Below are 14,514 nucleotides of genomic sequence, written 5' to 3' on the forward strand. Positions count from 1 at the left end.
AAACCTCAGCTTTTGGCAGCATTCACACATTTTTGTAAACACGTGCTCTCCAGAAACATAATATTTACTCAATCTTTGAAGGGACTCGATGTCTCAAACATTTTTAGTGCAAGTCAAATCCAGGTCTCAGATTGAGAATAATTAGATTGCACTGCTAAATTGGCATTCGTCAATAACCTCCTTACAAGTTGAGTGGCATTTTAGGAGGCTTCTTAATTTCATATGCTATGACTGAATCTGATAGATTAAATAAATGTGCAATTTTGATAGTCCTTAGGCTATTCATATACACATACTGTATGAATTAGGTTAAGTTGTGCCATTAATTAATTGAAAACACAGCACACATATCTGATATCATATATCATTCATTCTATTCCATTATGTTATTGTCTATTATATTATAATGCAGTTTTGATATTGAGTTTTGTATTTACTGTAGGATAATATTTTGAAATTAAAATTATTTCATTTGCACTACTAGAGAAAAAGTAACTCAGTGGGCACCTTAAAGTTGGTTGCCAACCGCCATAAAAAATCCACAGAAGAAGTCATCACTCAGTGGGCTCTGTTCCAGCCAGTCAGTCCATGAACTGCTATACATTTAGGCCCTTCTAAGAACGACTCTCTTGAAAACAAGGGTTCTTCAAGTTCAAAGGCACTAGTTTTTGTTCCCCCCGCTTTGCGAAGGTACATTTGTGACCTGTGCTCCTCTCACAATTTTCTAAATTGCAATTACATGCACACTGACAATCATGTATCGTTTTTGCTATTGTTAGTATCTATCATCACTATTATTTGGACTCGTTGGAGAGCTACTGCTAATGTTGCTAGCCTGTGCACTTAGCTAGCCTGTGCACACTCACTGGGAACACCTGTACTAGCTGGGCTACCGTTAGCTGGGCTAGCTAGCTAGTTGTTTTTGTATTTTACAATGTTAATTTCTATAACGTATAGACAATACAGACCATTGTAGTGTCTTAACCCGGGGGAAAACCTGACTGGGTTTACGAATGGATCTGTGTAGCTAAAGCAAAGCTTCCTAACTTTGTTTACAGCACTAGCTAGCTAGCTACTATTCCCTGCTAGATTCCTGCTTCCTGTTCAAAACATGCTAGTAGCAGACTATCATCAAGGAAGACTGTCACATGGTTTGTGATACACACAATAAGTGTAAGTAAGAATACGTGTGATACTAGAGTGCAAATGAGCACAGTGTTTAAATTGAGAGCAAAAAAATGTGATTAAAGTCTAGCTTGTAGGCTAGATTTAATTGATTTCTTGGAGAGGGCACATGAGGGGGTTAGCCAGAGGAGTGCTGTAGGCTGGTGATGAATAGCTACCAATCCTCTTGTGTCCCTACATCCTGAAGTGTTTAGGTAAAACACCTAAAGGAGGAAATTAGGTGATAAAACAAACAGATAAAGAGGGAGGTACCTGTTGGCCTTAGTCAGGACCCTCCTAAATCAGGACAACGCAGTGACAAAGTGCTCCATCAGTGCCTGCCTGCCTAAATGAGGCTTGGATGGCATTTGAATCCGTTATCTACCATAGCCCCAGTTCAGCATTCACGCCATTGACGGGAACAATGCCTCCTCTTCCCCCCACTGACTCCGTGAGTGACAGTGGGCGTGGGTGCACTTGTCTGACTTCACCCTCTATCTAGGCTAGCTGCCGCTGGCTGGGCTGGGGTGTTATGCTATTCCAGTCCAGATACCTCCACCACCAGCCGCTCAGTCACACTAAAGGGCGTGTGTCCCTGCCACTTCCTATGCTGTTTATTTAACTGGACTTTTATAATGGACCTGGGTCTCTATTCAGCACGTTGATTTTCTCCTCTGGAGAATCTGAAGTTAGTGGCGGGGATGGTGGGAGGGTCTTGGAAGAAAGACTGACTCATGGTTAAAGAGTCAGTGAAATGGAAATGCCCATGGAGAGAAAAGGGGGAAACACAAGATAAGACTGTTCAGATAAAGAACATAATGACTAATAGCTGAGGTATGATCTCACTGAAGGAGGGATTTCTTACTTGCCATGGAACCCTCTGTAGTGCATTTAGCCAAGTATGTCAAAGCTGTAGTAAAATGTATTGTAAAATGCCCTGTACAAGCAGCCTATGCAGAATGCATGTGTGTGAATGATCTGCAAGGTGCTTGTCATGGTCATCATGCATATCAAATCTCATATTTGTTGATGATTATAATCAGACCTTGGGATCATGGGACTCTGGCCCTGTCTTCTCCGCGAAATGGGTTTTGTGAGACAGGGTATAGTTTCCATAACAACCTCCCTGTGATCTGTGTGTCCCGCTCGTATTTATGAATGGCAGAATATGACAGGGTGCAGCTCAGGTGGGTAGCTGCCCCTCAACTAGCTACCAACTCCAAAGAGCCAGGGAAGGAATGTGCTCTGAAGCTCCATATCACAACGACACAGGGCTCCCAATCCAATCCCCCTTTTCATAACAGCGAGCTCCGCGAAGCAGGGGGCCGTAGATAGTGGCTGCGTTTGATCTGAAGGTCGCCAGCCCCTTGCCGGTGTTGAGAGATACCTGGCTGGAGAAGCTGGCTCTTATTTAATAACATGAAGGGGAAGCGGACTCTCTCTCATAATTAGGCCTAATTACCCCACAGGTGTTGACAGAGGGGCAGAGAAGACACAAACTGCCTTTATCCACAGACTTAGAGTCAGATTACTATAGCTGTCTTATCTGTTACAGGGCCAGTAGGAGACTCAATCTTCTCCTGGCCTCGCTGCCTGGCTCTTCCTACTGGGGCAGGCAGGCCGCTCTGGTCCGGAGGAGCTCAGGTATATTAATCAGTCAATCAGATTTATTATTCCCTTCCACCTCGTCCCACAGATTTAATTAACCGTTTTGTAATTTCCTAGATGTTTCTAATATGTCTTTTTTTTTATAAGAGCTCTGTAATTGTGGGACCCAGCAGCAGGTAGGCTATCAGAAACATTCCTGACCGACCCACTGGTTTTATGGTTATCTGTTGTTTTGATACTTTTTGAAAGGTAGTGGTATTTCGTTTTATTAAAACTTGGGGCGTACAGACTTCCAATAAGTGTTTTTTTTACTCAGTGATGGTACTTCCCAATAGCATGCAGCATAGTATAGCGTCGCTGTCTGATGAAAACATGTTTTGCCTACTTTAATTAATTTATTGAAAGCAGTAACGTCCCCTCAATGTACTCTGAACATTTCATGACTCTAGGACCAACCAAATGTATTCAAAATAGCTTCTGAAGTTTCATATTTATATGTTCATTAATGGGGAAATATGGTAATTGAAGGTTTCTGTTTTGGAGATGAGGTTTTCATTAGACAGTGACGGGGCTACTTCTATTTGCACAGTACTATCCAAGTATCCATCCATCCCTCACCCACACATACTTTTAAATCAGTATTTATCCTCTGATCTTACATTGGTTTCCATACGACATTTGGACTAGAGTACTAGCTAGGCCTGTTTTGATTTGAAACACATCAGCTTGGTGAGACAGTCACACACAGGGACAGCCCTTACTTAGCGCTTTGTCTGCTTGGTTGCCTCTCCAGGTTAGCGTGAAACAATTGAAGAGCCTCTCTGAATGGGTTTGAGTGACACCTTGTCACGGGACTGTTTATTTGTCTACTGTTGCAGCCTCCCACAGACTCCCACATGTTTGTACTTGTTTTTTTGGGGTAACTTGCTAACAACCATCCACCACAACAGCTCCATTGATGGGGCAATCACAGGCAACGGCTCTGGAAATGCTGACGCCACTAAACAGAGGATGAGGACAGTGGACTGAGGAAGTAGTAGTGGTGGTGTAGAAGTGGCTGGGTAGGGATGCAGGCTGGGCGGTGGGAGGGCGCCCTACTCCTCATTGACTAAGTGACATTGTCCCACTCCCAACTGCACCAGTTTCCTTGTCAATCACCCAATCACACCCCCATGCATGGCCAGTGTGCTTGATTGACATGCAGGCAGTTAGTCACAGGAGGAATGTTCTGAGGCCCAGGCAGTCAGTGTTTGCACAACGAAAGCACAGTGCAGTTCCAGACTGGTGGAGTCTCAGCCCAGCTCAGAGACAGCTGCAGGCCTGCAGGAGTACAATAAGGGTACCTTAATCCACCTGTTATCAGGGTGAGCCTCCCTGTCACATACAGAAACAGCTCAGCTCCGAGCTCTAGCTATGGAATGTAACCTGGCCTTCCCACCTATTCACATTCACAACAACCTCTGGCTTACCTAATGGATCTTCACAAATTACTGTTGACATTTTTCCTACCCAAATGTAGCACAGTGCTTCATTTTATTAGGTAGTTTAGGTCGTTTGTGGTAGAGCCATTGATAGGCCTAATAATATGCATATGATGTAGGATAGCCCAGGTCTCTGGTTTCTGGTAGCCTAAGTCATGATGATGCAGTGACCGATTCCAGCTTCAGGGACCCTGTTTCTCTCTGCATGAGCGGAGCGTAGCTGTGGGATACTAGTAGTGGCTCCCTTCTCTCTGCTTGAGTGGACTCTGTATAATAGTTAGTGTGATAGTGGTGACTGCCTGGCTGAAGCGGTGGTAATGGGATAGTGGTGTGGGCCTGGGGATGACTGTGGTCTTTGTGAGGGGTTAAAGTGAAACCGTGACTGTGGTGCCCTCTTCTTAATTAGGGAGGCTGTCCAGAAGTCTGTCTCTCCGCTTCACAGATTAACATGGACAATTTAAGCACTAACCTTCTGAAATGAGCTTCTCCAAAATACCTATGTTTCAGTGTGTGCCGATGTGGAGGGCAAGGGTTAGTCTATAAGAGTAGGGGCAGGGGTGGGGCTGGGATGGTGATTATAAATTAAGATGACCCACTGAAAAAGGAGTATTATAGAGGTCTAGTAGTTGAAACGAAATAGGCCAATTCTCATGTTTCCTATTTGTTCTTGGCTCTGGTGTGTTTTATGAAGCCATCACAGAGACTTAGCCATTCTAGTCGTCAACATATCGGTGTGATTTGACATTGACACATAATTTCCTCTTTGCATTTTTGTGGTTGGCTGGATTTCCAGAGCAGCCCTGCCTACAGAGAACATAAAAGCCTGTGTGCTTCTGCTGCCTTTTGAGATGCGCCTGTTAATCAAAACTTGAGTGAAAAGGCTGAATCTCTCTGTGTTTACAGTAATTAAGCTGTCATATTGTGTGATTTATGACGTATTGAGTAAGAGCAGCTCTTATCATGTAGGCCTAGAAGGACTGGATGAAGAGAGATCTCATCCACTTCTTCACCTAATGCCCGCAGGCCTTATTTGTAGTTACCTCATTTCTACCAGCATGTTAAATGTGCAACCAGAGGAAAAAAAACTCTAGACCACCTTAACTCCACACACAGAGACGCATACAAAGCTCTCCCTCGCCCTCCATTTGGCAAATCTGACCATAACTCTATCCTCCTGATTCCTGCTTATAAGCAAAAACGAAAGCAGGAAGCACCAGTGACTCGGTTAATAAGGAAGTGGACAGATGACGCAGAGGCTAAGCTACAGGACTGTTTTGCTAGCACAGACTGGAATATGTTCCGGGATTCTTCCGATAGCATTGAGGTGTACACCACATCAGTCACTGGCTTCATCAAAAAGTGCATCGATGACGTCGTCCCCACAGTGACCGTACGTACCCCAACCAGAAGCCATGGTTTACAGGCAACATCCGCACTTAGCTAAAGGGTAGAGCTGCTGCTTTCAAGGAGCGGGACTCTAACCCGGACGCTTATAAGAAATCCCGCTATGCCCTCCGACAAACCATCAAACAGGCAAAGAGTCAATACACGACTAAGATTGAATCGTACTACACCGGCTCTAACACTCGTCGGATGTGGCAGGGTTTGAAAACTATTACAGACTACAAAGGGAAGCACAGCCGCGAGCTGCCCAGTGACACAAGCCTACCAAACGAGCTAAATAACTTCTATGCTCGCTTTGAGGCAAGCAACACTGAAGCATGCATGAGAGCATCAGCTGTTCCGGATGACTATGTGATCACGCTCTCCGTAGCCGATGTGAGTAAGATTTTTAAACAGGTCAACATTCACAAGAAGGATTACCAGGACGTGTACTCCGAGCATGCGCTAACCAATTGGCAAGTGTCTTCACTGACATTTTCAACATGTCCCTGACTGAGTCTTCAACATGTCCCCTGTAGCTTAGTTGGTAGAGCATGGCGCTTGCAATGCCAGGGTTGTGGGTTCGTTTCCCACGGGGTGCCAGTATGAAAATGTATGCACTCACTAACTGTAAGTCGCTCTGGATAAGAGTGTCTGCTAAATGACTCAAATGTAAATGAGTCTGTAATACCAACATGTTTCAAGCAGACCACTATAGTCCCTGTGCCCAAGAACACTAAGATAAACTGCCTAAATGACTACCGACCAGTAGCACTCACATCTGTAGCCATGAAGTGCTTTGAAAGGCTGGTCATGGCTCTCATCAACACCATTATCCCAGAAACCCTAGACCCACTTCAATTTGCATACCGCCCCAACAGATCCACAGATGATGCAATCTCTATTGCACTCCACACTGCCCTTTCCCACCTGGACAAGAGGAACACCTATGTGAGAATGCTATTCATTGACAACAGCTCAGTGTTCAACACCATAGTACCCTCAAAGCTCATCACTATGCTAAGGACCCTGGGACTAAACACCACCTTCTGCAACTGGATCCTGGACTTCCTGACGGGCCGTCCCCAGGTGGTAAGGGTAGGCAACAACACATCTGCCACGCTGATCCTCAACATTGGGGCCCCTCAGGGGTGCATGCTCAGTCCCCTCCTGTACTCCCTGTTCACCCATGACTGCATGACCAGGCACGACTCCAACACCATCATTAAGTTTGCCGACGACACAACAGTGGTAGGCCTGATCACCGACAACGATGAGACAGCCTATAGGGAGGAGGTCAGAGACCTGGCCGTGTGGTGCCAGGATAACAACCTCTCCCTCAACGTGATCAAGACAAAGGAGATGATTGTGGAATACAGGAAAAAAAAGAGGACTGAGCACACCCCCATTCTCATCGACGGGGCTGTAATGGAACAGGTTGAGAGCTTCAAGTTCCTTGGTGTCCACATCACCAACAAACTATCATGGTCCAAACACACCAAGACAGTTGTGAAGAGGGCACGACAAAAACTATTCCCCCTCAGGAGACTGAAAAGATTTGGCATGGGTCCTCAGATCCTCAAAAAGTTCTACAGCTGCACCATCGAGAGCATCCTGACTGGTTGCATCACCGCCTGGTACGGCAACTGCTCGGCCTCCGACCGCAAGGCACTACAGAGGGTAGTGCGTACGGCCCAGTACATCAATGGGGTCAAGCTTCCTGCCATCCAGGACCTCTATACCAGGCAGTGTCAGAGGAAGGCCCTAAAAATTATCAAAGACTCCAGCCACCCTAGTGCCAAGTCGAGGTCCAAAAGGCTTCTTAACAGCTTCTACCCCCAAGCCATAAGACTCCTGAACAGCTAATCATGGCTACCCAGACTATTTTTTTCTTAAAAACTGCATTGTTGGTTAAGGGCTTGCAAGTAAGCATTTCACTGTAATGTCTACACCTGTTGTATTCGGCGCATGTGGCAAATAAAATGTCATTTGATTTGATTATAGTGAATAGATAGACTCTCTGTCTATTAGGCCTAGATGTTCTCAAATGATTACCAAAAAGGAACATACACTACCAGTCAAAGGTTTGGACACACCTACTCATTCCAGGGTTTTTCTTTATTTTTACTATTTTTTACATTGTAGAATAATAGCGAAGACACATGAAATAACACATATGGAATCATGTAGTAACCAAAACAGTGTTAAACAAACCAAAATATAATTTGTATTTGAGATTCTTCAAATAGCCACCCTTTGCCTTGATGACAGCTTTGCACACTCTTGGCATTCTCTCAACCAGCTTCATGAGGTAGTCACCTGGAATGCATTTAAATTAACAGGTGAGCCTTCTTAAAATTTATTTTGTGGAATTTCTTTGTACTTTGGTGCGAAAAGTGCAAATCAATCCCAGAACAACAGCAAAGGACCTTGTGAAGATGCTGGAGGAAACAGGTACAAAAGTATCTATATCCACAGTAAAACGAGTCCTATATCGACATAACCTGAAAGCCGCTCAGCAAGGAAGAAGCCACTGCTCCAAAACCGCCATAAAAAAGCCAGACTACGGTTTGCAACTGCACATGGGGACAAAGATCGTAGTTTTTGGAGAAATGTCCTCTGGTCTGATGAAACAAAAATATAATTGTTTGGCCATAATGACCATCGTAATGTTTGGAGGAAAAAGGGGGACGCTTGCAAGCCAAAGAACACCATCCCAACCGTGAAGCACGGGGGTGGCAGCATCATGCTGTGGGGGTGCTTTGCTGCAGGAGCGCTGGTACACTTCACAAAATAGATGGCATCATGAGGAAGGAAAATTATGTGGATATATTGAAGCAACATCTCAAGACATCAGTCAGGAAGTTAAAGCTTGGTCGCAAATGGGTCTTCCAAATGGACAATGACCCCAAGCATACTTCCAAAGGACTGAGGTCAGGGCTTTGTGATGGCCTCAGTTGTGACAAAATGGCTTAAGGACAACAAAGTCAAGGTATTGGAGTGGCCATCACAAAGCCCTGACCTCAGTCCTATAGAACATTTGTGGGCAGAACTGAAAAAGCATGTGCGAGCAAGGAGGCCTACAAACCTGATTCAGTTACACCAGCTCTGTCAGGAGGAATGGGCCAAAATTCACCCAACTTATTGTGGGAAGCTTGTGGAATGCTACCCAAAACGTTTGACCCAAGTTAAACAATTTAAAGGCAATGCTACCAAATACTAATTGAGTGTATGTAAACTTCTGACCCACTGGGAATGTGATGAAAGAAATAAAAGCTGAAATAAATCATTCTCTCTACTATTATTCTGACATTTCACATTCTTAAAATAAAGTGGTGATCCTAACTGACCTAAAACCGGGAATTTTTACTAGGATTAAATGTCAGGAATTGTGAAAAACTGAATTTAAATGTATTTGGCTGTCACGCCCTGACTCAGGGGACGCTTAAATGTTGAGTCAGGGTGTGTATATTCTTTGTTGTGCGTTTTCAATGGGTGTTATTCTAGTATGTATATATCTATGTTGGCCGGTGTGGTTCCCAATCAGAGGCAGCTGTCGCTCGTTGTCTCTGATTGGGGATCATACTTAGGCAGCCTATTGGCACTAGTGGGTTGTGGGATCTTGTTCCGTGTAAGGTATGTTGTGTGTGCTACCTTGGACTTCACGTGTCGTTGGTTTATTGTTTTGTCGTGTGTTTATTCAGTGTAAATTAACATGTACATATATCACGCTGCGCCTTGGTCTGACCCGTCCTTCAACGAACGTGACATTGGCTAAGGTGTATGTAAACTTCCGACTTCAACTGTAGTTCATTACAATGAAGAGCAAGACGTGCCGCTCTGTTCTGGGCCCGCTGCAGCTTAACTAGTGGTTTAAAGTACTTAAGTAAAAATACTTTAAAGTACTACTTAAGTCATTTTTGGGGGTATCTGTACTCTACTTTACTATTGACATTTTTGACTACTTTTACTTTTACTCCACTACATTCCAAAATAAAATATTGTACTTTTTACTCCATACATTTTCCCTGACACCCAAAAGTACTCTTTATATTTCAATTGCTTAGCAGGACAGGAAAATGGTCCAATTCACACACTTATCACGAGAACATCCCTGGTCATCCCTACTGCCTCTGATCTGGCAGACTCACTAAACACAAATGCTTTGTTTGTAAATTATGTCTGAGTGTTGGAGTGTGCCCCTGGCTATCCACAAATTTAAAAAACAAGAAAATCATGCCATCTGGTTTGCTTAATATAAGGAATGTGAAATGATTTATACTTTTACTTTTGATACTTACAGTGGGGAAAAAAGTATTTAGTCAGCCACCAATTGTGCAAGTTCTCCCACTTAAAAAGATGAGAGAGGCCTGTAATTTTCATCATAGGTACATGTCAACTATGACAGACAAAATGAGAAAAAAAAATCCAGAAAATCACATTGTAGGATTTTTTATGAATTTATTTGCAAATGATGGTGGAAAATAAGTATTTGGTCAATAACAAAAGTTTCTCAATACTTTGTTATACACCCTTTGTTGGCAATGACACAGGTCAAACGTTTTCTGTAAGTCTTCACAAGGTTTTCACACACTGTTGCTGGTATTTTGGCCCATTCCTCCATGCAGATCTCCTCTAGAGCAGTGATGTTTTGGGGCTGTCGCTGGGCAACACGGACTTTCAACTCCCTCCAAAGATTTTCTATGGGGTTGAGATCTGGAGACTGGCTAGGCCACTCCAGGACCTTGAAATGCTTCTTACGAAGCCACTCCTTCGTTGCCCGGGCGGTGTGTTTGGGATCATTGTCATGCTGAAAGACCCAGCCACGTTTCATCTTCAATGCCCTTGCTGATGGAAGGAGGTTTTCACTCAAAATCTCACGATACATGGCCCCATTCATTCTTTCCTTTACACGGATCAGTCGTCCTGGTCCCTTTGCAGAAAAACAGCCCCAAAGCATGATGTTTCCACCCCCATGCTTCACAGTAGGTATGGTGTTCTTTGGATGCAACTCAGCATTCTTTGTCCTCCAAACACGACGAGTTGAGTTTTTACCAAAAAGTTCTATTTTGGTTTCATCTGACCATATGACATTCTCCCAATCCTCTTCTGGATCATCCAAATGCACTCTAGCAAACTTCAGACGGGCCTGGACATGTACTGGCTTAAGCAGGGGGACACGTCTGGCACTGCAGGATTTGAGTCCCTGGCGGCGTAGTGTGTTACTGATGGTAGGCTTTGTTACTTTGGTCCCAGCTCTCTGCAGGTCATTCACTAGGTCCCCCCGTGTGGTTCTGGGATTTTTGCTCACCGTTCTTGTGATCATTTTGACCCCACGGGGTGAGATCTTGCGTGGAGCCCCAGATCGAGGGAGATTATCAGTGGTCTTGTATGTCTTCCATTTCCTAATAATTGCTCCCACAGTTGATTTCTTCAAACTAAGCTGCTTACCTATTGCAGATTCAGTCTTCCCAGCCTGGTGCAGGTCTACAATTTTGTTTCTGGTGTCCTTTGACAGCTCTTTGGTCTTGGCCATAGTAGAGTTTGGAGTGTGACTGTTTGAGGTTGTGGACAGGTGTCTTTTATACTGATAACAAGTTCAAACAGGTGCCATTAATACAGGTAACGAGTGGAGGACAGAGGAGCCTCTTAAAGAAGAAGTTACAGGTCTGTGAGAGCCAGAAATCTTGCTTATTTTCCACCATAATTTGCAAATAAATTCATTAAAAATCCTACAATGTGATTTTCTGGATTTTTTTTATTCTCAATTTGTCTGTCATAGTTGACGTGTACCTATGATGAAAATTACAGGCCTCTCTCATCTTTTTAAGTGGGAGAACTTGCACAATTGGTGGCTGACTAAATAAAAAATGTCCGCACTGTAAGTATATTTAAAACCAAATACTTTTAGACTTTTACTCAAGTGGTATTTTACTGTGTGACTTTCAGTTTTACTTGAGTCATTTTCTATTAAGGTATCTTTACTTTTACTCAAGTATGACAATTGGGTACTTTTTCCACCACTGAGCTTAACTAGGTCTTTATTTGCAGCACTTGACCATATGACTGGACAGTAATCAAGATAAAACTATAGTTTGCATTACTTGCTTTGTGGAGTGTGATGTTAAAAAAGCAGAGCATCTCTTTATTACGGACAGACCTCTCCCCAACCATTTAATCTATATGTTTTGACCATTACAGTTTACAATCTAAGGTCACACCAAGTAATTTAGATTCAGCTGAGGCCTAGAACTTAGGAAAATACAATGCTCTTAGTTTTAGAGATGTTCAGGACCAGTTTATTATTGGCCACCCATTCCAAAACTGACTTCAACTTTTTGTTAAGGGTTTCAGTGACTTCACTAGCTGTGGTTGCTGACTCGTATATGGTTGAATCATCAACATACAGTGAGGGAAAAAAGTATTTGATCCCCTGCTGATTTTGTACGTTTGCCCACTGACAAAGACATGATCAGTCTATAATTGTAATGGTAGGTTTATTTGAACAGTGAGAGACAGAATAACAACAAAAAAATCCAGAAAAACGCATGTCAAAAATGTTATGAATTGATTTGCATTTTAATGAGGGAAATAAGTATTTGACCCCTCTGCAAAACATGACTTAGTACTTGGTGGCAAAACCCTTGTTGGCAATCACAGAGGTCAGACATTTCTTGTAGTTGGCCACCAGGTTTGCACACATCTCAGGAGGGATTTTGTCCCACAGATTTTCTATGGGATTAAGGTCTGGAGACTGGCTAGGCCACTCCAGGACCTTAATGTGCTTCTTCTTGAGCCACTCCTTTGTTGCCTTGGCCGTGTGTTTTGGGTCATTGTCATGCTGGAATACCCATCCACGACCCATTTTCAATGCCCTGGCTGAGGGAAGGAGGTTCTCACCCAAGATTTGACGGTACATGGCCCCGTCCATTGTCCCTTTGATGCGGTGAAGTTGTCCTGTCCCCTTAGCAGAAAAACAGCCCCAAAGCATAATGTTTCCACCTCCATGTTTGACGGTGGGGATGGTGTTCTTGGGGTCATAGGCAGCATTCCTCATCCTCCAAACACGGCGAGTTGAGTTGATGCCAAAGAGCTCGATTTTGGTCTCATCTGACCACAATACTTACACCCAGTTCTCCTCTGAATCATTCAGATGTTCATTGGCAAACTTCAGACGGCCCTGTATATGTGCTTTCTTGAGCAGGGGGACCTTGCGGGCGCTGCAGGATTTCAGTCCTTCACGGCGTAGTGTGTTACCAATTGTTTTCTTGGTGACTATGGTCCCAGCTGCCTTGAGATCATTGACAAGATCCTCCCGTGTAGTTCTGGGCTGGTTCCTCACTGTTCTCATGATCATTGCAACTCCACGAGGTGAGATCTTGCATGGAGCCCCAGGCCGAGGGAGATTGACAGTTCTTTTGTGTTTCTTCCATTTGCGAATAATCGCACCAACTGTTGTCACCTTCTCACCAAGCTGCTTGGTGATGGTCTTGTAGCCCATTCCAGCCTTGTGTAGGTCTACAATCTTGTCCCTGACATCTTTGGAGAGCTCTTTGGTCTTGGCCATAGTGGAGAGTTTGGAATCTGATTGATTGATTGCTTCTGTGGACAGGTGTCTTTTATACAGGTAACAAGCTGAGATTAGGAGCACTACCTTTAAGAGTATGCTCCTAATCTCAGCTCGTTACCTGTATAAAAGACACCTGGGAGCCAGAAATCGTTCTGATTGAGAGGGAGTCAAATACTTAATAATATAATAATATGCCATTTAGCAGACGCTTTTATCCAAAGCGACTTACAGTCATGCGTGCATACATTTTTGTGTATGGGTGGTCCCGGGGATCGAACCCACTACCTTGGCGTTACAAGCTCTGTGCTCTACCAGCTGAAAATGCAAATCAATTTATAACATTTTTGACATGCGTTTTTCTGGATTTTTTTGTTGTTATTCTCTCTCTCACTGTTCAAATAAACCTACCATTAAAATTATAGACTGATAATTTCTTTGTCAGTGGGCAAACGTACAAAATCAGCAGGGGATCAAATACTTTTTTCCCTCACTGTACATGGACACACATGCTTTGTTTAATGCCAGTGGCAGGTCATTGGTAAAATAGAAAAGAGTAGAGGGCCTAGAGAGCTGCCCTGCGGTTGTAGTATCTGAGGAATTATGACTTTGCTAATGTTTTCAAAGTGGAACCTGAGAGGATGTTTATTCAGTTTTAGGGGGAGCAGTTTTAGAGGGACACCATAGAACAGAGGAAGTCTGTTGTGTGGAGACAGGTGATTGGTCTGTATGGGAAACCACCCACAGCAGGGTAAAGATTATAAATACTTATTTTGGACAAAGGACGACAGAATAATCATATTTGAGATGGGGCGATTATTCTCCAGGTATCTGCAGGTATCTGTAAATCGACGCTGTAACCCTTTGTTATGAATAAACCTTATGATGAAAATACAGCGTCAGCGGGTTCTCCTTGGTCACACAGCATAATTAGCAACGTTTACTCGACACAACACGGTACACCACACTTTACATGTTTGACATTAGAGAAGTTTCCATTTAAAGAAAACCCTCTGAGTTCTATTAGATAGATAGCTCTGAAACCATTATTTGGCAGAGGTTGAAAAGCCATAACACATAGGTTTTCTCAACAACAGGTTATGGTCAATAATATCAAAGGCTGCAATGAAATCTAACAGTACAGCTCCCACAAACTTCTTTCAACCAATCATCAGTCATTTGTGTCAGTGCAGTACATGTTGAGAGCCCTTCTCTATAAGCATGCTGAAAGTCTGTTGTTAATTTGTTTACAGAGAAATAGCATTGTATTTGGTCAAACCATTTTTTCCAACAGTTTGCTAAGAGCTGGCA

At 43.5% G+C, this 14,514-nt stretch overlaps 1 pseudogene across 1 annotated transcript in view; it reads left to right on the forward strand.

Moving 5' to 3' along the window:
- Positions 1–2,322: 2,322 nt before the first annotated feature.
- LOC311144370 (guanine nucleotide-binding protein subunit beta-like protein 1) overlaps positions 2,323–14,514 on the forward strand; it is a 48,454-nt pseudogene continuing 36,262 nt past the window's right edge. The window contains exon 1 of the transcript in view: positions 2,323–2,351. The product of the transcript in view is annotated as a guanine nucleotide-binding protein subunit beta-like protein 1 (transcript). The remainder of the gene's footprint in view (positions 2,352–14,514) is intronic.

Source organism: Coregonus lavaretus, assembly GCF_964263955.1.
Source record: "Coregonus lavaretus genome assembly, chromosome: 17".
Classification (NCBI taxonomy): domain Eukaryota; kingdom Metazoa; phylum Chordata; class Actinopteri; order Salmoniformes; family Salmonidae; genus Coregonus; species Coregonus lavaretus.